Source organism: Lagopus muta, chromosome 8 (genome assembly GCF_023343835.1).
Source record: "Lagopus muta isolate bLagMut1 chromosome 8, bLagMut1 primary, whole genome shotgun sequence".
NCBI classification, from domain to species: Eukaryota; Metazoa; Chordata; class Aves; order Galliformes; family Phasianidae; genus Lagopus; species Lagopus muta.
The window spans coordinates 3,213,001-3,240,904 of record NC_064440.1 but is presented as its reverse complement, the minus strand read 5'-3'; the positions used below and the strand labels follow the sequence as shown (position 1 = coordinate 3,240,904).

Here is a 27,904-nt window from a genome sequence, read left to right as displayed (position 1 = left end):
CTTCCAAAATATTTGTCAGAATGACAAATCCAAGTCAAGAAGCACCAAATACCAGATGATATTGGGCATTATGATCAGATGACACAGAGCACGTGTTTCTAAGGCATGGAATTGTGCATTTGGAGACGTTGCTCCATCACCCTGTGTAGCAGCACTGATGCAACCTCTTTGCTGAAGAACAGTTGGACCACAGTTGTTCTTAGAGGCTCAAGTGAGTAAGTGCAGAGGCAGTTGGGCCCAAGCTGGCAGTGACCTGCATTGATGTGCTATGCCTTGTGGGCTCCCCATCCAGCTCCTCTGTGTTGGTGTGTCACAGCAAAAAGTAGATGAATGAGCTGCGGATGGAGCATTTGCCTTCTTGAATTTCTGTGCTTTTGTTGATTTGTCACATAAATGTTATATAAATGTAGCTTTTTGTGTGTTAATATTACATACTGTTGAGGTGCTCGTGGTCCCCTCAGCGTTCAGAAGCGCTATTTAAAAATTAACTAAAAAGCAGGTTCCACCATTTCATGGCATTACCTGGTTTAACGTGAGCACATGAATTATTAATTGTCTGTCTCGTTAAGTACCGGATCAGTGGCTTTTGCTGTAGAGGGAAGAAAAATGCATGCAGTGTAAAAGTATTCTACAAAATAATTGAGGGGAAAAACCAAACCCCCTCAGTGTGAAGTGTGGGCCTTGGGTGGCTCCTTGTAAACCAATGGGATCTTTGTTCAAGCTGGTGGAGCAGTCCCTGCTGTGGTGCTCATCAAAAAACTCAGGGAATGCTCTTCTCAAACTTATCTGAAAGATGAGAGATTTAAGCTGAATAATTTATGTATAACAAATGCTATGAAGGTCAGAAAAATAGTTCACAGACCTATCTGTAGGAATGACTTAATTTCAGCACGGTCCATTGACAGTGGTTAGAATCGCCTCTGCGAACAGCTACGGTGCTTAGTGCTCATCACTAACAGAGGTGAGGGGTTTGGTTTTCTCATCAGAGGGAGCAGTGCCTGGAAAATGTACTGTTATCAGCCCTTCCATAGTAGAGAAAGTGTTCTCCTTTAAATAGAATGAATAAAAAGGGAAATCCGCAGTGTGGAGTATCAAGATTTGTTGTCACTGGCTGTGGATTAATGGAAATCAGCCCAGGAGTCAAGAAGCAAAAGGAGACCAAAAAATCTTTTTTTCCAACTGAATTCTTATTAGGCAGATTCCGATTGTGACCATGATATTACAAAACTACTGTATGTGAGTACAAAAGGTGAAGAGTTCTCAGTGGGTTGTGATTGACAAAGCCCCAATATTTATAGGAAAACACAGAGTATTTTAACTCTTTAATAACTCTTTGAATTACAGGCATGTAATTCCCACTACGATACATAAATGCTATCAAGTAATAGGATGGTTTTCTGCTTGCTCAAAATGAAGCTCTGGCATCGCTCTGGGGAGCTAAGTACATCTTCAGATTTTGAAAATTCTGAGGCTAAAAATCTCCTTCTCCATCTGTCTTCCATGGTGATATTAGAGTATCTGATTTGAGCAAATGTACCTAAATAACTGCTGGAACTTGGGAAATAGGTGAGAAGTCTGTGCCTATAGACTACATGCATGCCCAATGGATTGTTAGTCCTTTTTATGTATTTATTTTGCAGATTTCCTTACAGTGCCAATTGTAGCAGGAATGGTCTCTTCTACCCTCTGAGATGTGCAATGCAGCCTTTAGGAAATCAAGTGGAACCAAACTGAAATAGTGAGCACCCTAGCTATTGAAATGCGTTCATTCACATTGCAGAGGCAGGATTATTCCATGAAAAGAAACAAGGTATTCATTGTATCAAGTAGAAATGCTTCTTTTTTTGAATGGCAGTGAAGAGAGCCTGTTAAGCATGAATTCACTGACACCTCTCAAAGGTCTCTACCTGAGCAACTGACATCAAACTTAAGATATTCTCCATTTTAAATCAAGGAGTCCCATAATTAAACACAGTAAGTGTAAAGTAGGGGGTGTCTTCACTCAGATGTGCAGAGGAATACTGCTTTTTCGCTTGAAATGGTAACTAACTCACTACAGTGCTGTTGGTAAACACTTGAGCAGTGCGAGAACTCAGTAGCAGTTTCCCCCACCTGCCAAAAGCAAAGCTGCAGTTTAGGTATTCAATCTTGTAACAATTTTGTATCGGAGACGCCATCATTTAAGGAGTTCTCTCCTCTCTGATACTGAGCAGAGTTACTTTGCATGAGACTCTGTCATCCCATTCGCTTGAAACTCTGGGATGCAGCCCACAAGCTGCAGAATCTGCTCCTCAGCTTGCTGGGAGTCTGGGTAACTGAATTTAGTGAAAAGCAGGAAAAACAGTGAGCTCACAGTACAACTGCTTCTCAGGAATAGACAGTATTTGTTGTGGTTTGTATCTTCTCGAACTTTCTTCCCTGTTTGACCTGCTAATTTTCTTCTGGAAGAGGTTCTCTTCTCCTCCTTCCTAATTACCCTTGACCTATAGCTCATGAATGGGGCTCCTGATTGTCCAGCTGATTTCAGAACTCCATGAATGTGGAGTAGTACGTCATTCCCAGCGAGCTGGAACAAACAAGGCCTTTTTCTATCCCCACGTGAAGCACTCTGTTTAAATCACACCATATGAAATATATCTCGGCGAGGTCTTCGGGCTGCAGAAGTACACAACTGCAAATTCCCATAGAGGACCGAAGCGTCCCACAAATAGTGGCAAATTTCCCACAAAGTCCTGCAAATTGCAGCAAAATTCATGGGAAAAGAGGCAGGAAATGATTTTTCCTGCCTGGGGAGAGCTGTTGTAAAGGTCTGATCTACAGGTTCTCACAAATGTTGGAGGAAAAAATACATTTTTAATATTGCACTACGGAATATATCTCTTTTCCTATTTCACACTTAAGGGAAAGCACTAAAAATTTAGTATGTGTTATAGATGTTGGTTTCCACTAGCGTGATACTGCACATAGGTGTATGTGGTAATACAGAACAATGCAAGGATACTGGATAACAGGCTTCTGTTTTACCTACAACTTGTCAGCTCCCCAAAGTGGCAGTGCTTGAACCACTGCCATCTCAAATATTAGCAGAAAGCCGCGTGTTCTTTCATGCTTCAGTTATAAAGGGAGTATATAAATTATTTAATTGGGAGAAAGTATTGCATTAATATATTTACACTTCAAATGCATTTGCAGAATGTCGCTCCTCCCTGGTGAGAATAATAAAACAGCAGTGTAAAGTTGCACTGGAGGAACGCCTGCAGATTGCAAGGAGCTCTTTGCAGAGTAGCAGCCCCTCTTTGCCCTCTCCTAGAAGGCTGTTGCTGCTGCATTTTCGGAGCGAGATGCAGCTGCCTTCTCTACCCTTGCTGGAGCTCTGCCAGAGCCTCCTTTTCCCTCAAGAACCATGTGCTGGGTTATCCATCAGCGCGCTTTGCCTTGTTGCTCCCTTCATCTCAAGGGCAACTGCTCTCTACAGATCACTTGTGCTGTCCCAAGCTGAGTTTGGGATAATTGCCACACCGGTGCGATGTGTCTTCATCTGGCTGCCAATGTCAACTCAAAGGAATGTGCTTTCCTAAAAGCCTTCTAATTTAAGGGTATTGGAGCTTTTGCACGAGTCTAGCTAACTAGCACCCAGGCTAGTGAGCTGCTTAGGCTTATGTTTCACAGGTACAGCTAGGAGACTGAAATATTTAAAACCATATGCCTGTTTGCCGCAAAGGAGAGGCCCTGTTTTTAAAATTTCATTTAATCCTTTCTGGATTTACACTTTAAGGCAATGGATTCTCAGCTGCTGTAAAAGTGCTGAAATTAGAGTTCAGATTAACCACAGAATTTAAGAATAGCGTCGACGTGGAAAGTGGTTTTGAACGAGATGTGGGTGTTTATTAGGAATGCTCTGCTGCACAAAGCCTACTCCTGAGTCAGAGAGGCCACGTTAGTGCAGGAGTGAGCCAGAAGGTTCAATGGGCTTGAGTACATCCAGAGCTTGTGGTTTCATTCTGTGTGCTGGACCAGGAACGTGCATAGGAAGTGGCCACGTTGGGCAAACAAGGTGTTGGTGGTGCTCCTGTTCCTCTGTCCAGTGGTAAGAAGTGGAATGGCTTCATGCAATGATGTGAAATTGGCCATATCATGTTCCATTGATTTGTTTAGCAATTTGCATCCAAACTGGGAAGGAAAAGATAAAGGGAGAGATGCGATGAGGACCAACTGGCCTGGTTTGTAGGCACCTACCAACAGGGCTCTGCCTTGAACCTGGCATCTCATCCTGCTGGGGTGCAGTGCTCTACGTGGGTTTGCACAACAGCTCTGGTAGGATTCAGAGATGATTGCTGCTCTCCTCCTGTACTTTCTGCCACATTTTCTTGCGTTGTTCTTTGCCTTTTGTTGGGCTGGATCTAGGCAGGTAGATAAGATACACATTTTGTATGTGCTAGTTCCTGTAGGAAATGATTCACATTTAGAGCAACCACCAGATAGAATAAAAGTCAAAGCAGCAAGAAACCAAGACAGAACCACTCTGGTGAGTGTGAATATGCTGAGTAGCATTGGACAGTGCAGGTTTCATGTGCTGCCTTGACCTAGAGGTGCTTTGTTGGCAGGGTGAACTCCTACTCCTGCTTAAGCTACAAGGGGACTGTCAGCAACTCTTAACAGTTTTATTGCATGCATTATTTTATGTCTGTCTACCAAAAATAGTCACGAAAACTCCTCAAAATAAATAAAAAATCAAACCAAGCAAATCTTCTCTCCTAAGCCCGAAGGAGGTGGAAGTGCTGTTGATGTCTTCTTAAAAGAATAAAGATGTGTGAGACAGGCATTATAAAAGAATGCCCCTCTGTCTGTGTGCTGTTACCAGGAGAACAGCAGCCTCCCCTGGCAGCTCTGAGCTTCCTGAAAGGTGTTACAGTTTTGCCTCAGAGGTCTTGTATCCAGGATAAGAGTGATTTACCTTATTTACTCGGGCCTGACCTACCCTTTCGTATACTGCTCCTTCACTTAGTCAGCGAAATGGATGCCAGATATTGTTCTCCTGCAGGAAGTTCTTCCTGGAATTCTGCAGCAAACCAAAGGCTCAGGCAGTGGGAAAATGAAAATAAGGTCAACTTTCCCTTAGGACTGAAGAATACAAGAAGTACACTGACACCATTTGAGATCTCCTTCCCAGAAAAGTAGAAGCCACAAATACAGCCAGATTACACAAACTGGCTCGAGTGTAACTGTTTCTTGCCACTCTCCTTTCAGGCTGAATTTTGTCTAACCTGAATTTAAAACGGGGGGGAAAAAACTGATTTATTTCTGTACAGGATTTGTTTAGAGCTGCTGCGCTGTGAATGGTGTTGTTAAGCTGATGGTAAATGATTGAATATTCCTGTTGGCTGCTGTGGCTGGAAACCATCTCAGAAGTTATGTAGCAGGAGGGATGCTTAGCCTACAGCTGTGTCAGGACCAAAGCATTGCTATGCTGGGGGTATTCATAACCCTTGTCAATTAATTTGACCTCAGTTTCTAGAAAATGTGAATCAGAGCTTTATGAAAATGATAACAATAAGGAAAAAAAGCAGTCATGCATTTTACAGGAGTGGTTGCTGAGTGTCACTTTGTCAAATGTGCCTCCTCTTTGCATTTATTTTCACATTCTGAAATCTAGAAAAATCTCTGTTTCTGTTCTGTAAGGCTAAGATTATCAACAAATTACAGACCGGCAATTCAGGGCACAAAGATGAGGACAGGAGTGCTACGGAGCATGGGCAATAGCAAGTGACAGAGCTGAAGAGTTACAAAAAAAAAGAGTTGCAGAGAAACAAAGGATGTGGTCTTAGGGTCTCCTGAGAGAACAGCTATTTTCTTATATTCTCTTCCTATTATCACTTTCATTTTGATCCAGGGAAATTTTCAGCAACTTGAGAAATAGTCTTTGGGGCCATCTGTCCCTCAGTTCACACAGCTCCTGGACTTCATTTGGAGCTCTGGTGGGCATCTGAGGGCAGGATTCCACCTTTGGTGGCTGGTTTCCCAACCCACGAGTTGCGTAAGCATATACATGCACACAAATGCAAGAACCCCAAAGTGACTGCTTTAACCTCTCATTAACTCCTAACGCAGTGGGGATGCATTTGTTAGCAAGTACTGAGGAAAACATACGTTTGAGGCTGTTTTTTATCCCCTATGCATCATAATCATAACTTTCTGTATTCCTCGAACCAACAAGCACACACACTCTGTGTAACAGCCACCACATCCCATGTGAGGTACGTTTCAATTTTACGGTAAATTTCCTGTTTTATGGATTCCTTTCTGAAAAACTCCTTGCAGAATTCTCGAATGAATACAAACTTTCCTTAAAGCACCACAAATTGCTGCCCTGCTAGTGGTATTCTGCTTTAGTCCTTCCTTCAGCTTTACTGTTGGTCTTACTGATTGTTTTTATTGCTTCTCAAATGCTTTATTTCCAGTTTGCATGCTTCTCATTATGGCTGCTATTTTTGGGTCCTCTTAAAATATATCTTTTACTGCATTCAGCTAATTACATGGAACTTCTTCAGATGTGAGAATACGTCTTATTTACAAAACCCCCCTCTGATCAGGCATTAGTTAAAATACATGCGCAGGATATTACAATTTGAAGTGTGCAAGGCATTTGTGTTTTAATTAAAATCTTGGAGGAGAAACTTGTTCACATGAATTACTAGCTGGATTTTTAGCAGGTTGTATAAATGGTGACAAATTACATCTTTGTATTCAGGAAGAGTGTGGAGTTACTTGGTGAAAATCGCTACATATGTTAAATCTTTTCAGTGTCTGCTATAAATATTAAAGATATGTGGGTATGAAATTATGAGAGTGCAAACGACCCAAGAGTAATTAAAATACTTGATCTGCTTCTGTTTGCTGCAGAGAAGCAGCTTGGTTCTCAGGCCTCTTTTTAGAACAAAACAAGAACCATAGAATTACTCAGGTTGGAAAAGACCTTAAAGAGCATCAAGTCCAACCACCAAGAAATGGAAAGGAGAGAAGAACCAAGTGCGTTCTTGGTTCATAACTTCTTGGGTCGGCAATTATGGTGTAGGGGGGCAGGACAGATGGGAGAAGACCCTTTTAAACCCTGTGGACCATGCTTGGTTCATAACTCGGTATATGTGAGGAGGGACCTGCCTGATACACCTTCTGTAAATACACTGCGTGGTTATATTCATAGAATCATAGAATGGCCTGGGTTGCAAAGGAGCACAGTGCTCATCCAGTTCCAACCCCCTGCTGTGTGCAGGTCGCCAACCAGCAGACCAGGCTGCCCAGAGCCACATCCAGCCTGGCCTTGAATGACTGCAGGGATGGGGCATCCACAACTTCCTTGGGCAACCTGTGCCAGTGCATCACCACCCATATTGGTGTGGTCTACTGCAGGTTTGTTCTACGCATCTATTTTATGGACACATTTAGTTTATGCAAGAGTTTGTTGTGCTGAAAATATTTAAAGTTTTACCTCAAGCAAGAGGTGCTGCTGCAGGTAGTGCTCACAAGTTTCATGCTAATGTTTTAGGGCTTGGAAAGTCAGTAATTTCCTATCTACTTGGGCAAGAGCACTGGAAATTCATGTATTTCCCTGGAAAAAAGTAATGCTTCTATGATTCTGTGTTTGTGCACTTGGTGTATCTTGAGAAATTAGGACTGCTGGCAAGAAGATGGCTTTTGAGAAAATGGTGAGTTTTTAAATTCAGTTAAATCTGCTGAGGAGACTTCTTAATTATTGGTGAACCTCTCATGCTTGCAAAAATACCCTAATATGTCTGTCTACAGTAGAAGTGCTCATCTTCAAAAATGACACCTCTATTAAATTAACTTGTTTCTGCTAGCCTCTTGTTTACTTATGGCTGCTTTCACTGTATCACAAAATGCCAATAATGGAGATGACTTACGTCATTTCCTTCGACATGTGCTCTTTGATGTGTTCTTATCCCATCTGTATGGGAAGGATTTAGATCTTGTGATTTAGGTCTAGCTTGAAAGAGATGAGTTTTTCCTTTTGCTTGTGTGGTGTTATGACCTCTAGCTTTGTTTGTACTGAGAACTTTTAATTGCAAATTGAAAATAAATAGAGCATCAGGTAGCTTCTTGCTGGGAAACTTTGTATATCAATCATAGGAGCAAATTAGAAGTTTCATTTTTGGGTATATAGTTTAAAAAAAAATATATATATATATACATATATCTCCATTAGAAAACTATTATAGGGGTAGTTCCCAGGGTTTGAGGCATCTTCACACAGTAGCTCTTTATTGCTTTAACAAGTTTTTGAACGCTTCTTATTATTGAAGTACCATGTGCCCATAGGCAGAATCAGTAGTGTGAACATGGACGTTTACTTTGTTATAATGCCTTATTTTCTCTAATAGTAGTCTGCTACCTCATATTACTTGGACTTCTTCTAGCTCCATATCAGGCTTTTAGCAATGACTATACAAATTTTTTTAGTTCTTTGCGCTCTGTAAAAATATCATTTTGAGTGCTCCCAAGTGTATGAAGATCTTTTGAAAAATGTACAGGAAGAATCTTTCCTAATTGATCCAAGTTTCCTCACCTTGAAGTGAAAGGTGTTTCCAACTTGCACTAGCTACAGTGCTTTCAGCGTGGTCACTCTCTGCACAGATGCTGAAGGAAAGGCTGCAGCCACCCAGTGCATGCACATTTCAAGTAAGAGGTCAGGAGGGTTTATTTGGTTGTAGGATGCACAGAACTGACCCTAGCACCAAAGGTTAAGCCTTGGTTTGCTTTTTCTTTTTAATATACATGTAATCATCACTCGTATCCTGTGTGACAAGGCCCTGTTGGTGCTGTTTCCCTTTATTCAGAAGTTGCCCCGAGGATGCAGAAGCATCTGATGTTTGTGCGTTACCTTGGGAGCCTACCAAGTCTTTAAGAATCAAACTGCAGCAGGACATTAAAGCTGAAAAAAAAAACCCGCTAACTTCTGCAGTATCTGATATGCTGCTTCTCCAGGTGGAAAAATCATCTCAGCATTTATGTCAGGATTTCCACCGCTCAAGTGAGTTATTTTGTCCTCTGTTGCCTTCCAACCTTGTGCGTTTGCAGCCAAACTAGGCAGAGCCCTTCTCCTTCACTGCTGACTCTGTGATGATCTCCAGGAGTGAGTTCCTCACATTTTGTGCACTCGGGGAAGGGAAGCGATGGCTGTGGGGAGATGCAGGAGCTTCCTCTTCCTGCTGGTCAGCTGCTTTCTTCCCAGTATTGGCCCCTTTCCCAACGGGCTGCTAAAAACCCAAAGCGTGCTGGCTGGAGTCCTGGCCTCATTAAAACCTATGCCAAACCTCCCATTGACTGCGGGGCCCTTGCCCAACTCATCCAACGATCTTGCTGTGTTGTTTATGGGAATGTTCTGATGGGTTTTCCCAGGCAATGCTTGGGCGGTTCGGAGCTTTCCTCTCCTGCGAGCAGGAAGCTGGCTCCAAGCAGAGCTAGTAATCAGGCAGCACTTTATCAGTTTTAGCACGATATCTTTATTAATTGGACAAAAACAGGACTCAGCTCTTCAGGACTTCCTAGAAGCATGAGCTTCTTTGTTTAATTTTCCGTATGCACCATGCATGAGACTGCCCTGTGCAGTGCTTCCTGCAATGCAATTACATGTACATCAGAAAGCTAATGGAAATGGTAGAAAGACACTCAGGGAAATGGACTTCCAGTCCACGAAGTACTGAAAGTTGCCTTAAGAGAGGGGAGGGGGAAAAAGACACAATCAACGAATAGTGATCTCAAATGATACTGTATGGGGGCACTGCTGGAAGGTTCTTATTTGTTTTAATAGTAATTGATGCAAGAAAAAAAGCAGGTTTTATAGATTAAGCCTATGTCTAGGAAGAGTGAAGCACCTCATTTTTTTCCAAGTTTCACAGATACATCAGTTTTTTATTTTTTATTTTTTCTTAAGGAAATGGAGGTTTTTCATTTGGGAAAGGCTATTTTCTTGGATTTGCTTGGTGCCATGTGCAGTAAAAACCAGGCAAATAAAAACATAAATGATTATGCAAGGGGAAAGAATCCTGAAGTAGAAAGATTCAGGCTTGATTTGGATGTGGCTCACCCTGTGGTCCCTCTGACCTCAAACACAACAGAAAAGCACATTACTGAAAACCACAAAAAGGCAAATAACACTCTTGGCCAGTGCCAATGAGGGATGCGTTCCTGCCCATGGCAGCCTCAATGACTGGAGGTTGTGTCCCTGTGCTTTGCTGTTTGCAGTGGTGTAGTGGCCCAGGCACATTCAAGAGCTGATATGGCCCTTGATTGTTATGTAGCAAAGGGTAAAATCTGTTCTACTTGCCATTTATTTCTGATATTACCAGAGCTTTGGTTTTGTAGAATCAATTCTGAGCCTTGCAGTGTGAAACAGGGAGGAGAAGAGAGAATCATGCAATGCACAAGGATCCCTCTGCAAGTGTTCTTATCATCCCTTTAAAAAGAAAAGAAATACAGGAGGAGAAAAAGTCATGTGGGAGAAATGATTTCATAAATTTAATAAACAGTTCAAAGTCTCCTGCAGGACTATTCGTACTATGCATGTTTTTCATTGTTCTTTAATGAGTAAATGACCCGTTAATGTGCATAAGAACGTATCAGAAGCACATGGCAGTGAAGAAGCTTGGGTGGTAGTAGATTTGATCAAAGATTTTCAAATCTGACCCCAAGTATTTGATGAAGAAGATTAGCATGGAGACAATTTACCAAACAAATACAGCATTAAGAGCCAAGAGACAGGCTGAGGGAATTGAAGGCTCCAGATTGCCCACATAAAGAATATCATGAAACATAAAGAAAGCAAAGCCAGGATGAACGTCTGGGATGTGCAATGCCGTGCAACTGGACTTCTGTGGCCAACTGATTCTTTTTAATGCTCTTTTTAACATAGCATGCAAGACTTTTGTTTTTTAATTATATATATATATATGTGTGTGTGTGGATATATATATGTTGTGCCCATGACCTGGGTTCTAACAGTGTTCCTTCAAGCATTTAAAAAGATTTCTGGACCAGAATTGGTTAATTAGTGCTTTGTGTTACACTGTGTTACATATGACCCAACCAGAGATAAAAAGGTTTAAAGGTCTCTTGTAACCCTGCAATGCCATTTGTAACACAAAAATAACCCCCTTTCATTACTGGCATGCCACTGTAGCAGGCAGGTTATTTTTTCCCTTCGCTGCAATGAGGGCAGCTTTCGCATCAGAAGAATTCTTGGCAAATTAATGCGCTACCTCTTGGGCTAATTAAATTAGAAAGGATCAAAAATACAGAGCAGCTTTTGTGGTGGACACAATGTTGTGCTTCATGCATTTTGCTCAGAGAGGAATTTCTGCCATTTAGCCCCTTTTTGCCTCTAGCAGCGTTCTGGACTCTCTAACACAGTCAAGTTCCTAATTTGCCTCAATGAGAGAGAATTATTAACTGATAATAAGAAAAGGAGCATTCACAGCTCCAGGCTGGGCTGCGTGGAGAAGGGTGAGCTGCACAGCACCTGAAGCGCATGCAATTTTTATTAATTCCTGCCTAAAACAACGCATTCAGGAGTAAAATTGCTGTTCAAATGGCAAAAACAATTATAATTTTGATTCTTTGCTTCTGAAAATGTGAACTGCTTTATCTCAGATACAGCTTAGCTTAAACTGATAAGTTCACCTTTCCTTACGCCTGCATCGAGAGGTTTTGTTGGTAGCAAGCGCATTACATTTTGAAGTCAGTTCCACTTAAACTGATTGTTCTTGTGTTCAGAAATATTTCTGAAAGCATGGGAAAAAGTGCACTTTTTCATTTGAGCTAGCAACTGAAATGGTAAAAGTGCTTTTTCTCATAGTAAACAGCAATTGCATTGGTCAGTGAGAAGGGTCTGTACAATGAAGGGCATTAAACTATACTTAGGATAATGCAAAACAATAAAGCAAGAACGTGCATGGATGGGCATAAGATTATAGTGGGCTTTTCTCTTTCTTTTTTTTTTTCTTTTTTTTTCCTTCCCCTCCTGACAGGACATTTCTTGTTAACATGGAGATATGTGTTTTGACAGACATCCCCATCAGAGTTGGACTGGACTGCGCTCCTCTTCCAAATGTAATTAATGGCCCCAACCACGCAGGCACACGGGGCCTGCTCTGCCTGCACTTAGGCAGGGAAATTGTATTAAAGCGAGCAGGAGTTGGCTGGATAGGGAAAACAGGATGAAGACCCTGCATTTAAAGTTCAAAAAATAATTCCTTGTCCAAGAACCGCTAAACTTTCTCTGCTTTCAAGATATTGAAACCTCTGCTGTTTTTTTTTTTTTCTACATGGATGCTGACCGTAGAAAAACAGTATATTCTTGCCCTAATGGTTTCCCTCACTGCCTTACTGGAGTCTGCTGAACTTTCAAGTATCATCTGTATCTGCTTTATTTTTTATTTCAACCATACATGCTTTTATATGTGCCTGAAAAAAATAAATTCAAAGATCTTGAAATAGGAAGGAGGGCATGCATGCAAGTTACAGCAGCCCCAGGGTAACAGTATCTCGCTCACTAATGATTCACATGGAGTTTGTGACTAGTTAGACTCGCATTTTCCTTTTCAGAGAAGTAAAAGGATGCTGTTGAAATAGTTTATATTTCATTGGCAAACTTTGCATCTTCTCAAATAATTTTTTTTTTTTGGCGTGTGTTTAATTTGGACAAGGGAAAAAAAAAAAAAAACACGTGGTAACATGTGAAAATCCCGAATGTTAGTCATTTATTTGTTATTTTTGCAAGGACTGAACCAATACGTGGCAGATGAAGTTTGTATGGCTCATAATGGCTGACTTCTACCTGCTGATGCAATGAATAGCACCCAGGGGTCTGCTGGTGTATGGCCCGTGTTGTGCTTTGCAGTAACCATGTGGTTGTAGACAACCCATTCCCTGGAGAACTGCAGAGTCAATAGATGAGAAAGAGGGGAAAAATTAAGAAGAAAAGAGAGTGACCTTCTAGCTTTTGCACTTAGAATCATTTCAAAGGTTGACTTCCATATTCTTGCTGCTTTAGAAAAAGTAGATTGGGGGGGAGGAAAAATAACTCAGGAGAAAACTGTGCCCAAAATTGTTTCTATGAATGACCTTTGCAATGAAATATACTTACTGTGTAAAGGTGGGAGAGCATGATATGTAGTTTGCAATTTTTTCCTTTAATGTGGTACTGACTAAACCTTGTAGACTGCCAAGGAGCTGGAAGTCCCTGTTGCTGTGCTCCCACTCTGAGTTGTTTGTTGGGGGTGAATTTATTTCTGTGATGAGAGGAAACACAAAAACAAGAGCATGCCAAGGAGTGCTCGGGCTCAGAACTTGGGAACTGAAGAAATACTTTGGTGGGAGATACTACCTGAGCAAGGCCATGGTGGGAGCCTGCAGGTCTGTGTGGTTGCGGCAGGCAGCTGCTATGGATTGCTGCATCTTGCAAAAAGGATCAGATGATAAAAAATGATCAGATGATAAAATAATTCACTCGGCTGTCATGTATAAAGATCTTAGAACTGTGTCACAGGCTGATTGGATGAGTCATACAAGAAGAATGTTCTTTCTGTGTGTCTGAGAATGGGCAGAAATAGTTTTATAGCATGGCTGTTGGGATGGGAGGGACGTGGACTCCATGCCAACTGGAAGAGTCTCCAGAGACAAGCAGGCACTGTTTTGCTGCTGGATTAGGAAGCTGTAGATAACTCAGGAGCTACTTTTTGCTGCACCAAAATGGGTCATTGATATGGCCTGCTTGTTTGCTGGCAAAAGAGATGACTTCAGATATTTCTGGCTGCTTAGAGAGGATTAGCGACGCTTTTACAACGTGCTGTGGTAGAATACAGGCATGAATAAAAGGCAAAATAAAACTATAAACACTCATCTCTTAACTAGAACTGAGAAATATGTCTTATCAAATTATTTGAGAGCGGTAGTGAGCTCTCAAGTCTGTGGAAGTCTTTTGAAATATTATTTCCTGTACACTCATTACAGCAACCTGGTAGAAAGAAGATCTGATTTTGCACATAACTTAGGCACGAGAAAAATCTGGGTATTTCAAGCAAAACTGAGAAGTTTTTCTTAGTCATTATGAAAAGTGGAACTCATGACCTTGCATTTATGTATTTACGTGAAACAGTTTTGTGGAAACATCACTTTCAATTTCTAGAGTTTTAACAGGAAAATGGGGAAATTTGGAAAAAGCTAAGGTCTGATGGCAAATAATTTATAAAGATAGCTAAGCATCACTTGCCAAGAATTTCCACATCCCATGGATGATAAAGTGGCTTTCTAAATAGGTGACTTCTACTAATGCAAGATTGGACATGAAAATCATCTAAAGCAATATCCCATGTACATGCAGACTAATGAGAGTCTGTGATGCGAAATGAGTTTTTTTTTTTTTTTTATAAAGAAAAGCATGCATACATTTTAAAAGGGTAGAGGACTCATTCTACAATCTTGTGTTTCCAGGCATCCTGTTTACCAGGGCTTGTTCTTGGGCAAATCTACATGCTCAACTGACCAATGACTGCATTGCCTTTGGTGGCTGTGACATATTATTATTGGGCGTCAGTGATCATAAACTCAGAAAACATCCCTTTTTTTTTTGCCTATACTTCTGATTGGACTTCATAGGTGATGAGGCTCATGGGTTTAGGCCTTCCAGTGCTTAGGTTTGTGCTTAAGGTGAAATGTATTAATTATAGAATCATAGAATCACCAAGGTTGGAAAAGACCTAAAAGCTCATCCAGTCCAACCGTTCACCTATTCCCAGTAGCTCCCACTAAACCATGTCCGTCAACACAACATCCAGTCTTTCCTTGAACACCCCCAGGCTCGGTGACTCCACCACCTCCCTGGGCAGTCCATTCCAGTGCCTGACCACCCTTTCTGAAAAGTAATACTTCCTAATGTCCAGCCTGAATCTCCCCTGCCGTAGCTTGAAACCATTCCCTCTGGTCCTTTTTCAATTTGTTTTGCTGTCATATTTTTGTATGGAAAACTTAAATTTTTCTCCATCTCCATTTTCCATTTGGTAGATCTCAATGAGATGTGGGAGGCAGGAAATCCTTCCTCGCTCAGGAGCTGCAGATGGTCCCTCCTGCAGGACCAAGCACCTCCTGCAGTGCTTCAGCCTGGCTTCTCCTCTTCTGGGGAGGCCATGTCCCTGTTGTTGACGTCTGTTTGCTAAACGAGTGTCCCCCTAGATACACAAACTATTGCATACTTTTAAAGCAAAACCAGTTTGGCACTGATGATTCACTCCATGCAGTTTTGCACAGGCGGTGATTCTTTTCTGAGTAACACCCCCCCTCAAAAAATTTCATTTCCTGACAGTTGAGACGTTTCTGAGCAGTACTCTTTTAACCTTTCAGTGGGTGCTCCTTTTCCCTCACACACTGCATTGGAGACACAGGTTTGAATTCACATTCCTCTTAGCTTGGAGGTTGGTAATGGAAAAAATACTCTCCACTGGGAAGGGTGGCACTTGATATAGTACTCAAGGACCCCAGTAATGCTTGAGGACAATGAGTCTTGAGAATATCTGTCAGCTTTCTCAGCTCTTTTCTTTTCCCTTATAATCAGAACTTTTGTTTTGTTCCCAGCCAAATGGCATCTGATGACGTAAATTGCTGTAAAGGGAAATTCATTCCATGGATCTGCTCTTGGATCCTATTGCAGGTTCTGGATTGCACCGGACTGTACATCTGTATCTGAAATGGTGGAGTTCCAGGGAGGCGCTAGCAGGGAATGCTGCCACTATTTCTGCACTGACATTTTTCACAAGGTTGTTGTCACTGCTTCCTTTGGGCAGCCTTGGTCTCTAATTCGGGAAGTCACACGGTTTACAAATTACTTCAATTTCTAAATGAACGGAGACTACAGAGAAAATGACAGTGTCCCAATTCCCCATTTTGCATTATTTTTGAAGTTTTTCTCTCTCTGAAATTGCTAATAACAGATGCTTGAATTCTAGTCAAGTGAAAAATTCCAATTGATTTCAAAAGAAGTTGGATTGTATCCTAGCATCAGTTTGGCACCTATGAAAACACAAACATATGCAAGGGCTTCACTTTCAACTGCACTCAAAAATAATAGTTAAAAAAAATCTAATGGCAAAATTCTGAAACTACTTATTTAGTGGGGGGGAAAAAAACTCTTCAGAATGTACAGAAGTTTCTGATAGGAAATTTAAGTTGTTGCTTAACAGCTTTGAATGTCAAGTATGTCTGAAAACTTGAATGTAGGCCATGCTGTCTATTTGTCAAAGGAATTGCCTTTGATCTTATCATCCCGCTTTCTGTGGCTTTTAAGTTCAGTAATACTCGGTTCTGAAGACATCTTACTTTGGCTAGGGATTCCCTTGTATATGTTTGATTTGGGTTCAGTCTTGGGGTGTTCTCTTCTAGTTGGGCTCAAGCATATGGTTTGATTTTATGTTAACTTACAGCATTTCTTACATATGCCCATTACTCATTCACCACGCAAGTTCAATAAAATTATGGCATCTTTTATTTTTTTTATTTAAAGCTGACAAAGAAGTCATACTTAAAACCAATCTAGGAAATTACTTCATTGTCAAAATTATTTCCTCTGATCATTTCCATGCTTTAATTTTATATTATTCTTTCTGGAGCTGTAGCGGAGGACTTTTACCGCTGGAATGAACAAGAAAATGACATCATAGTAAAATGTCATGTTTTTTCAGCTCTTAAATGGCTGAACTACAATTAATCAAAATTGGTGTGATTTTTATGAAGTGATACGACCAATAATTTAGAGTTTTAATTGGTACCTGAAATGTCTCTTCTAAGGCATAAACATTTAGAAATAGTGATATTTTTTCTTTTTTTTTTCTTTTTTTTTAATAGAACTACACAAAACGAATGTGATCACCCATTGCTAACATCAAGTGTAGCCTGCTCCATGTGAAATGGTGAATACAACAGGGTTAAAAGATGCCTATTTTTCTTTGCACTGTCTGAGAGGTTGTTGTGAGTAACTCTGAAAAGATAGCTCGTTCCATTTGAAGCTGCACGGAGCAGAGCATGGGATGGCAGCCTGCCAATTAGTGATCCATTTTCTCAGCAACCCAGTTTGAGGCGATGCCAACCAGTCACATACATCTTATCTTCAGCATCATAGTGCAGTCTCGTAATTCGTGCAAAATTATGTTTGACGTTAAATTATAAACCCTTAGTGTAATAATAAAAAAAAAATAAATAACCCTAAAAGCAAATTAAAAATTATGTTTTCACTGGAGCAGGTTATAAGCCCACTAGAAATGTGATCTGTAGTCATCAGTCTATGGGCAAAATTCCATTTCTCAATGTTGGTTTTTTTTTTTTTTTTTTTCCTCTTTACTGAGAAGAAAAAAAAAAAAGCTGTAATTCACAAAATGAAGTTAGTTAGTCCAAGATACCTTTCTTATTTTTTTTCTTTAAGGTGGTAAATAGTAGGGTTTTTTCTTTCTATTTTTGCTGTCCCACATTCAAACTACTATAGTGTGGCCCCTTGCGGTGTCCCAGTGTTACCAGCTGCAGGTTTGGGGAGGGAAATTTTCCTCATCCCAAGATACGATGCAGCACTATGTTTCCTGTTGTCTCCTACTGACTCACAAATAGCCATTGATTCGTAAAGGCTGAGGAGAAGACTGCAAGAGTGATTGAAGGAAGAGCTCAATGGAGAGAGAAACCATTTTTTTCATGATAACTTTGGTATATTACAGGTTATCAACATCATTACATACACACTGTGTTATTTTTCCTTCTAGCCTTAACAATGTTTTCCAACATGTCTGTGGTGTTAGAGCATTATTTATTCTAAGAACATTTTAAAATAAAGAAAACTTCTAACAGCTGTGATGATCTCTGCATACCTGAAATCCTAGGCTAAGTTCAGCCCTTTGCTGTTCTGTTGGTGTCATCTGTAAGGAAGAGTTCGTGAGTCTGAAAGAATTAAAATTTTGGAGATATTTTAGTGGATGACATATGAAGTATAATTTTATGAAGGTTGGCTTTACAAGTTGTTTTTTTTTTTTATAAAAAGGTAATTAGTGTGAAGATTTCTGAAGTTTGGTTGTTTACATGCAGAATTTTTCTCATTAATTGGAATTCAAGCTTCATTGAAAACAGCTTCAGAAATAGTTCAGTGCCCAAATATATGAAAATAATGCAAAATCACTTAAAATCTGGCTTTCACTTGCTTTGCAGAGTAGACTTCACTTTTACATCACAATGTAGATAATTACTTGACACATCTATGTTCATACTTAACACCAGCTATTCAGAAAGCCAGAGAGATATTCATGTTCATTTGGTGGTATAATGCACTAAGAAGGGCTTAATCATTCTTAATTTGGATATTATCTACTTCTTTCTGTAGACTGGAACATGGAGAGTGGGACAGTGTCCATTCAACTGCCTTGAAACTTGCCTGAAACATGGCTTTCTGCTTTCTCCTCCATGTCTGATTGCTCCCCAAGGAAAGACCATAATTTGGGATAAGTTCTGCTCTCCAACAGACTTATCGTGTGGGGATGGTATTTCTGAGCTTGTGCGTCTGTAAGGCCATGCACTCTACTGTGCTGAATCCAAGAGAAGACTTCCAAGTGATTGCCAGGTAACTCCAAATGCTTTCATATCTTCTAGTGCCAAATTAATTCTAGTATTGGAAATTAATTTCCTAGCATGTTTGGGGAATAAAGAGGTGAATTAATTACTGCAGGCATCATGATACCATCCAAAGTCTGCAGTTAGTTATTGGTTCAGATTAGCATGAAACTGGTAGTAATTGGGTTCTGCTTCTTTATCATTCAAGAGCTCTTTTACATGACAACACGATATACACATCTCCAAGGGATACCTCTGGCACTTCCACTGCTCTCATTTCTTTGCACACCCTTGTTCATTATTGAAACTTGGAACCAAAGCAGGATATGGGGAGGTCTGTCCGTCTGCTTTATTTCACCTAAGCAAACTCTACGCTCCCTTGTTAGCACAGGAAGCGTTTATGAAAGTTGTTTAAAGAGCAATTGCTCTTCACCAGGGATGCTTGCCTTTGCTCTGAATTTAAATCAGGTTCGTGACGCAGAAGGGAAACGTAAAGCTTCTGGGCTGTGTTTCTGAGCTGAGTGTTGTTGGTGGGCCTCAAAGTGCCCAAGAAGTGGGAGATCTCATCAGACTAGCTATGTATTTAGGCAACTATATGGCCCCATATTGTTGTGTATCATTAAAATTGTGTACAGAAGATGGAATTAGGAAGTTTAAAATAAATAATAGAAATAAGTTCTGAATGCTGTCAAGTAAATGTAATTGCATTGTTAGAACTGGACCTCCTAGAGCCATATTGGTGCAGAAAGCAAGTCTGTGTCTATGGGAATTTAATGAATACAGATTGTAGGTCAACAAGTAGTGCCTATACTGCCTGTACTTGTTTTTGTTGTTGCCATTACGTTTCCTGTGTGTTTTGCTATAAAGTCTCATTCTCTTTATCTGTCTTGACAGACGGAATCAGTAAATGTTACATTATCAAGTTTTATCTAAAAATGTCTTCCACTGATAGCGCATTTATCTCGTGTCATAATAGCTCTTTGTACCAAAACACTGAGAGCTGGGAAAATCCTGGCTGGAGAGTAAGCTTGCATTTTTGAAGTAGTAAAAAGTTCTTTGTTCTTACAGCATCCTATTTTTAGAGTGAACTTAATTAAAATGAGTAAGGAATTTAGAAATCTGGAATAGGAAAAATGGGTCATTATTAATTATCATGTATATAATAAGTCCAGGGCTGTAGTCTTTCCTCACAATGCATGTATGTCTTTTCCTTCCTCACAGACATTTCTCACTATCAGTTGACTCCACTTCCTTTCTCTACAGCCCTGTCTTAACAAATTGCTAAGCTGTGTACCTAGCTGGAAGAAGTCAAGGAGGCTTTTTTGGGTTCTACTCAGACAATGTTGAGAGCATTTCCATGTCGAATTAAGCATAATGTGCTGTCAAAATTCAGCTTCACTAATGCATCTCCACAACCTCTTTCCCTTCTTCCATGCCTTCAGCACCTTCTCCCTTTCACCTGATATCTGTGAGATCGCAGTCAGGAATATGTGTTTCTTTAGGTGGTGAGGACAGAGGGGAATAATAGTATCCTGTGTTCATACTGTTTGCAAATGATTATTCATATTTTATGATCAATACGATTCAACTTGGCTTTATCCTTCCTGCTCCTTCCTTTCTACCTTGTCAGCCTATTTTTCTGTCAGTGTTCCTCTTGGGACTTTCCTGTGCTCTTCCTCCCCAGCTTCCGAACTCTTTTGTGACTTCTCTGACTCTACTCTGTTCCTATATATATTTGTCCTGGTCTGGGCCTGTCTGTGCCATCTGGGCCACCTCGACTTCTGCCCGGGTGAAGCTCTCAATGCAATCAGCTCATTGCAGCTGCTGGGCTGGAGTCATTCTGTTCTTCCAACACGTACCACTGCTTCCATTCCTCTACAAGGCCAGATGACCGAAGGGGCTTATTATTCATTTCTTTGTTTCTTTTAGCAACAACATCAAACTAGAAAATTGTAATGCAATACCAACTTTTCATGAATGGGGGAGCTTAAGGTCATGAGTAGTTCTTCTCTTTCCTCTCCTTTCAAACTTGCAAGCTTTGGTTGGAGATCAGTCATATTTGACATTTCCATGAAGATTTCTTAAATAATTCATTTAAACTATGATAAGTTGGTAAAAGATTACCACTATGGTTCCTCTGGTTGTACAGAAATTACTAAACTGTCAAGGTTGGACTGGTTCACGCTGTTGAATATCCTGTTTTTACGCTCATAATTCTAGGATTATTCCCTGTGACATCCTGTCAAACGACTTCAGTTTGGACTCCAGTAAATTATGCCCCTTGGGTTTCTCTGAGTGCCTACAAATAGACAGGAAATGTTCAGCAGTGATTAAAGCACATCAATATACTCTGTCAAGTAGTTGCTGTTTTTAAAACTACAGGTGGATAAATCTTAGCAATAGAAAAATTGGCTATGTAAACTAATTATGTTGGTTTTATTTTTGGCTAGATAGGAGGGCTATAAATAATGTATCTATAATGTATTTATACAGTGCAATGCTTTTATAAAAATGAAAGAGAAACCAAAGAATAAATAACTCCTCATAGAGATTGTATTTGGTCTCATAAACCTCAAACTTTTTGGTTTATGTCAAGTACTATATGACTATTGAAGGAAATAACAAAACAAAACAAAAAGACAAGAAGATGAAGTTTCTACTGCAGTCTAGTCTTGTATTAATATTTTTCACTTCTAGTTTTTCCATTTGTGACTTATGCTGCTGCAATAGAATAAAGAGTAAGGAGGATATTATAATCAGATCTTCAGACATAAGTTGGGTGGTAAAACCTTGCAGCATTTCAGGTTTGCAGAGCCTGCTGCTGCAAACACTTAGAGCAACGTGCACGACCTCTCTGTTGGAGCAGCAACACGAAGCCAGCACTGTGTTGAGGACTGTTTGCTGACTGAGCTCCAAACCCACAGATTTTCTGCACTTAGTGCTTGGGAGAGGGGGATAGAAGGGCTGGAAAAGGAAAATAAAGTGATTGTAGATGAGTTTTAAATAATTGAGCTACATTTCATTAATTTCTTAACTTCCAGGAATGTGACTTCAGGTGCTGGTTTATTTTAGAGATAGTGGTCAGTGACAGGCAAGATTTAGATCTATAGTAACTCAGACTCCTAAATATGGATTTAGTCTGTTAATTTAGAATCCTGTTTTTTCATCTTTCTCTACTACTTGGTAAGTGCATAAATCCCTACATGTTTTACTACAACAAACACACCATAAATACCTGCTACAGGCATTTCCTGCTGTCCTTGGATGCCAATACTGAGCTTGCCAACCTCTTTCTCTGATCTAGGTTTCATGGTGACTTCTCAGATACGTTTAACTTAGATGATAGACTAGACTTTGACCAAAAAGCATTGTGATCATTTTTATTCATTAGGAGAAGACAGAAGGTTAAAATCTAGAAAGGACCCCCTTCTTCCTAAAATATCTCATTTCTCCCAAATTACTGTCAACCATGAGATCACTTGAAGGGCTACATGTAGATGCATAAGCCAAAAGCGTGCCTTGAACACTTCTCTTTGAATAGAACAAATCTATCATTCATTCAAACAAACAAAACCCCCTCGGAGCCTAATATCCTTAGTGTCATCATTAATTATAATATGCAATCATAATCATTTTGGAGGTAGACCTGGGGTTAATTTGGCCAAACAACTGCTGATCACTAACAGTGGCCTATTCAAGTGTATGAAAATGATTCCCTGTAGTTCTTACATGTATGACGGAAGTAATATATTGTGGGTTTTTTTTTCCTACAGGCTGAGTGCCAAGGTATTAATGTTCCCTGTGACTCTGATTCACAATGACTGGATACTTTTAGCTCTATCTTCTTATGAACAGGTGGATAGGAAATCGTTTTGGCATAGAACAAATGGAGAGAGGTGCTACAATGGATTGTCTCTGCGTTAAGGGCCCGCTGCCAATCTATTTTTTTTTCCCCCGTTTTCCTTTTATAGCTGGCTCTGAAACAATGTGCAGGTTTCTTTTGTCAGAAAGAGAAGGAGTCTTTTGAGGCATCCAGTCGTGTCACTGTCCTACCTGCACTGACACTGTGCTGCTCCCTGGGAGCTTTGTTCGTTTGACAGCAGCCTGGTGAAGCTGCTCTTACTGAAAGCCCAGAAGTGGCAGCAGGCACAATAAGGCCTTAAATCAGCTCTGCTCTTGTGGTTTGGTGTCCATGCTGTAGCTAGGGCTTGTTGCAATATTCATGTGCATGCCATCATACTTGCAAAGTGGAGGTAAAAGTTGATAGATTCAGAAGTACAGTAAAAATAATAATAATAAATAAATTGATGTTTCACAGCTGCTCAGAGTACATAGTTGTGAAGGAAACAGTTTAAACAGAGAAAACCTGAGAACTTTCCTACAGTGTTCGAGCAGATAAGGCTGCAGGCTGCATGCTAATTGCATGAACTGCATGCCTATGGACTTGATCCCCTGTGGGTGGCACCCCCAAATAAGCTTTTTTGATGGGAAGCAGTAAATAATTAAGAAAATGAGGATCCATTAGGTTCATTTTCAAATTCTGACAAATATATATGCGATGGCCAAAATGACTTGAATGAAACTAGAAACTTTTTCTAGTAGTGGGAGGGTGATGCAGGAAGAGTGATTAAAAAAGAATAAAAATGATGTGAACTTTGCTTTTCCCCATCTCTTGGTTTTCCCAAAAACCAACTAACCAATCACATGTTTCTAACTATAGTGAAATGAACTGGTTCAAAGCAACAGAAGGAAAAAAATAGGGTCTGAATTATCACATTATCTCTTTTGTTTAAGGATAATTGTTTGGGAGAAGGGGAGAGGGAAAGAGTAAATGCTGTACCTGACTGGAACAAGGCAATGCAACCAATGAAGAAAAGGCACTGTTGGAGGATGTTTCAGTGTTATGACATTATTGCCCACGCACTGGTTTTGAGGAAATATGCACGGGCATAAACTTCTACATCTTACAGAAAGAAAAGAGTCGACTGACTCACTGGCAGTAGCAATGTAACGTACTTTGGAACAGCCAGAGCCAAGCATATGGTATTCATCATTAGCAGCAGCAACAGAAATGATTGCTGTGGGGTTGGGGCTGCGATACCCACTGCCTGGCTCCTCATCTCTGTGATGCCCTCAGTGCTGCCTCCAACACAGTGTTCCATGTGTGGTCTGGGGCTTCTGCCCCTCAAGCTGCTGCTACATTTGGTCCTCGCGGTCACCTCCATGCGATAGGCTCCCTCATTAAGAGTTTTACCTTTGTTTTCCCCTTCCTCATCCCACTGTTTATGAGCCCTATTAATCTGCAAGACTATAAAGTCTATCCAAAGAAACACTATATGACAAAAAGAGCTCTTTGCTGTTGTTATTTTTTTTTCCTTCTCCACTCTTCATTTAGCGATTGGCTGGGGAGCTTGGAGACCTGAATCAAAACCTGAAGCTGTCAACTTGCTGAAGTAGTAAGTAGCTTTTAAAACGTCATTACCATTCACTGTTATCATTATGCTTACATAGTACAACAGCAGCTCAGCATTGGTTTGATAGTCGCAGCGATCATCTGTGCTCCTCAATAGCTTTTGAAATGTTCCTCTATAACATAAACGTCTGGCAGTACCTCAGGATCGAGACAAATGTTTAATATCTGCGTTACTAATGGTGAAACTGAGATATAGAATGTCTTAAGTGGCTGAACCCGAGAGCATTATGCTGTGAGAGAGCTCTCCAGGCTGGGTGAGAGCCCTGGAGGGTCCCCATCACACCAGGGGGAAGACTTTAAGATCTGCAGCTACTTCAGTTCTCTTATAGATGACCCTGGGCATCTTGGTGGGTATTGCAGTGCTATGTTAAGTTACTCTTGAGATGAGAGGAAGTTGATTTTTGCTATTTGTATTCAGATATGGAGTTGGAGAGCAGGCTTTTTGCTGCTGTTCTGTGAATTGTGAAGTTTAGCTTTATGCTTCCACATATTTGCTGTTGTTTAGAAATAGGAAGAAAATGCATTTGAATGGCACAAAAACCAGCACCTGTAAAAAAACCTAAGAAGTTAGAGAATGAAAAAGTACACTGTATCTGGTGGGTCCATTCCTCCAAAGGGAGGAAACTGTTTTTTTTTTACCTCGCTAACATTCTCCCTTGCAACCTTCGTTCTCATTCAACGTCAGCGATTCCTCCACATGAGGATTTCCTTTGTTTATTTCTGTATTTATTTGAACTACTGAGTGTGATGAATCTAGCAATGACTTAGTCTGCAACCATTCTCTTGTCGCTGTCCTCAAAATTCAAATTCAGTTTGTAGTCTCTTTTTACCAGATCAATACTGTATAAAATATTGTCGTGTTGTGCTGTTACTGGACTGTGTTACTTCAGGAAAATAATTGAAGTTACCTTTCATCTCAGAGTACTTCAATGTACTTCTTTATCTGTTTTAAACTGTGAACAATTTCCTACTTGAAATGGGGAAACTGTATAGGGCATCTTTATTTCTGACCTTAGGTTGCATTTCTACACTTCTAGAAATATTAGCTTGTTACTGAAATGTGACCTTTGCTTTCAGTACCATGCATCTATGTTCTGCCACACCCCAGCCACCAGATTTTCCATGTGAAATACAGTATTTCTATCCATCTTTCATTTTTTTTTTAAAGCCTGGTCTAGAATGATGACAAGACTGCGTGAATGCTAATATGCGAATTTTGTATTCCCCGTAGTGAGGCATCATTTTGGTTCTTTACAGAATATGTATGGCAGTTTATTGCTTTCATGAAATATTGGAGGAATGCAAAGATGAGAAGTTTAGTGCTTGGTAAGAAAGCCAGAATCCAAACAATGCTTCAAAGGCTTTTAAAATAAATCTTTATGTCTGTGTTGACAAATTTGTGGATAATTCCACTGAAGTAGTACCATTTGAGATTGATATTTCCATTGAGAGAAGATCTTAATAACACAATTATATTCAGATTTGGCCAAAGTGTCTTCCTATCTGAGGCCACCTCGATGCAGAGCAAGCTGAATCCTCTTGGGCTAAATTAAAGCACCAGCCTCTACCTGAGGACCTTCATCTCTACAGCTTCCCCAGCAGTTTCCCACATGTAAGTTCACAGAGGAGCTAATGGCACATGGAATGAGTTGTACTTTGTAGTACAAGTCCTTTGAGATGGGATTTCTCAACTTCTGCTTTTGGCCACCTTGTTCCATGCTTGCCTAAGCCAAACCATTAGTCTTTGTCTGACCGAGGAGTGAAAGCTGTTAGTGCAACCAATTAATTGTACCGGGATGCTTTTTAGCTATTTTTTGACATTGTAGGCCAATCCTTCACTTCTCTTGGATCTGTTTTCTCAATCCATGGAAACATTTGTGAGAAAGGAACTAATGGAGATGAGTTTTAATGTGAAAGGAGGAGGTGCTCAGTTCAGCCTCTGTTAGCTGATATTAAGGGCTTATGTGGGACAGCTCTTGTCCCATGGAGTAACCTCTATGATCTGCTAATTAGGGTGGCAGTACCTGCTTGTAGGAATGCCTGCAACAAAACAGCAGCAAACAAATTAAGGTAATCAATGAAATTGGAAGTGGGGGATTAAGAGATGAGGGAGATATGGGAAAGGAAAAGGGAAGTTGTAGTATTAAGCCTGACTTTCCATCCCTTCCCATACTCTTTGGACAGTCCCGCTATGTCTGCACTGAATTTGTTCCTCCTGTGCTGGCAGTTGCTGCTGGCGTCCTGAGAAGAGGAGGAGCAGGGAGGTGAGGCTGAAGCCCATCTGCTCCAGCTCCTGTGCTCTGCCCTGTTCTCCTGCTGGGCAGAGAGGATGGGGCAGTTCTGGTGTTCAGATTGCTGGCTGTATGGGATAAAAACACTTAGCAGAATTGGTGGGAGCAGGCAGATTTTACCAATTTATGTTGCCAAGCTACATACCACAAATGTGTCTGTAAGCGCTGAGAAATGAGTATGACTGCAGCTTTGTTTATAAGTGGCATAAAACCAACAAAGACAGCCAGTCACCCAGCTTTTATAAATTACATTTTTTAACTGAAAACATAATGAGGTTAAGATTGCTGCTTCTGATTTCCAGGTTTTTTTTTTTTTAATTTCTCTAATTTTTACCTCACTTCCCCCATTCCCTCCTTCCCTCACTCAAATGCACAGAGAGGACAGAAACGGGGGAAAAAAGAGCAAGATTCATAAAGAGTAGAAAAAGACAACTTTGAAGTAATTGATACAGTATTTCTGCTCTTTGATAAACTTCACATTTTCCTGAGGTAGAAAGCGTGCAGCTCTTTAAGTAGAGGGCTGTAATTTGGGACTTCAGCCAGAGATGTGCTTGTGGGAAGCAAAAATGGCCTTCACAGCACTTGGGGGAATGCAGATTTTTAAATTAAGTGTTTAAATTCAAAAAGAAAAAAAAAAAAATTAATAACAATCCTGCTGCTGTTGTAAAAATGACCCTAAAGTCAAATGCGCAGTGCTTGTGTTACTGAAAGTTGTAGTAGACAGAGGAATTTGGATGAACTTTTACCAATGAATCTCTGCTGTTTATTTAAATTAAACAATATTTGCTTTTGTTGTATACCATGCAGATGTCTTTCCAAGATTTTTTCTTTTAAATATATAAAGCTTTTAAGGCTTTTCTTGCTGTCTGACCTCTTTAAATGTACTGTATATCACATTTATGAAATGCATTGGTACCAGAAAGAAGCAGACGACTTTGTTTTTAAACAAAGACCCCAGAATAAGGGGCAATGTTTTTCCCCTCACAGGTGATGGAGTATGTACAAAGAATGCAGCAGATAATGGCAGTCCTGTCCTCTGAACAGATGGTGATGGTCCTGTTGCTAGGATAAGGCCTGAAGAATTTAGTTTTTAATTCCACATTATTTGCCTCAGTGCCATGAATATCCCTAGGTTTCCTCAGGCAAAAATACAACAAATACACAGAAAGAGAAAGAGAAGTGACATGCGGATAGAAAAGGAGACAGAGCACGGGAAAGGACTGGAGCCAGGTCAATAGAAGCTTTTGGGAAAATGTCTGCTCAGCTGTCTGCAATCACCTGGGTTTGAAAGGCAGGCAGGAAGGAAGATTGGTTTGGCATGAGAACGAGGCCTTTGATGCTTTAGATACCACAGAGAAAAATACCCATTTCTTCCCATTAGAAGTCTGTTGACTTTCCTAATTAAGATAAACATGTTTCTGAAGAAGTTAGCTCTCACAGTACTACATTTGTAAAAACAACCGTGCTTTTAAAATATATACACAGACAAGGA

General features: G+C 40.3%; 1 long non-coding RNA gene across 2 annotated transcripts in view; it reads left to right on the top strand.

The window, feature by feature from the left end:
* Positions 1 to 27,904, top strand: part of LOC125696776 (uncharacterized) — a 140,786-nt gene that overhangs the window by 36,441 nt on the left and 76,441 nt on the right. For both annotated transcript variants that reach the window (XR_007378525.1, XR_007378526.1), the window contains exons 2-3: positions 18,422 to 18,658; positions 24,044 to 24,104. This is a non-coding gene — a long non-coding RNA (uncharacterized LOC125696776). The remainder of the gene's footprint in view (positions 1 to 18,421; positions 18,659 to 24,043; positions 24,105 to 27,904) is intronic.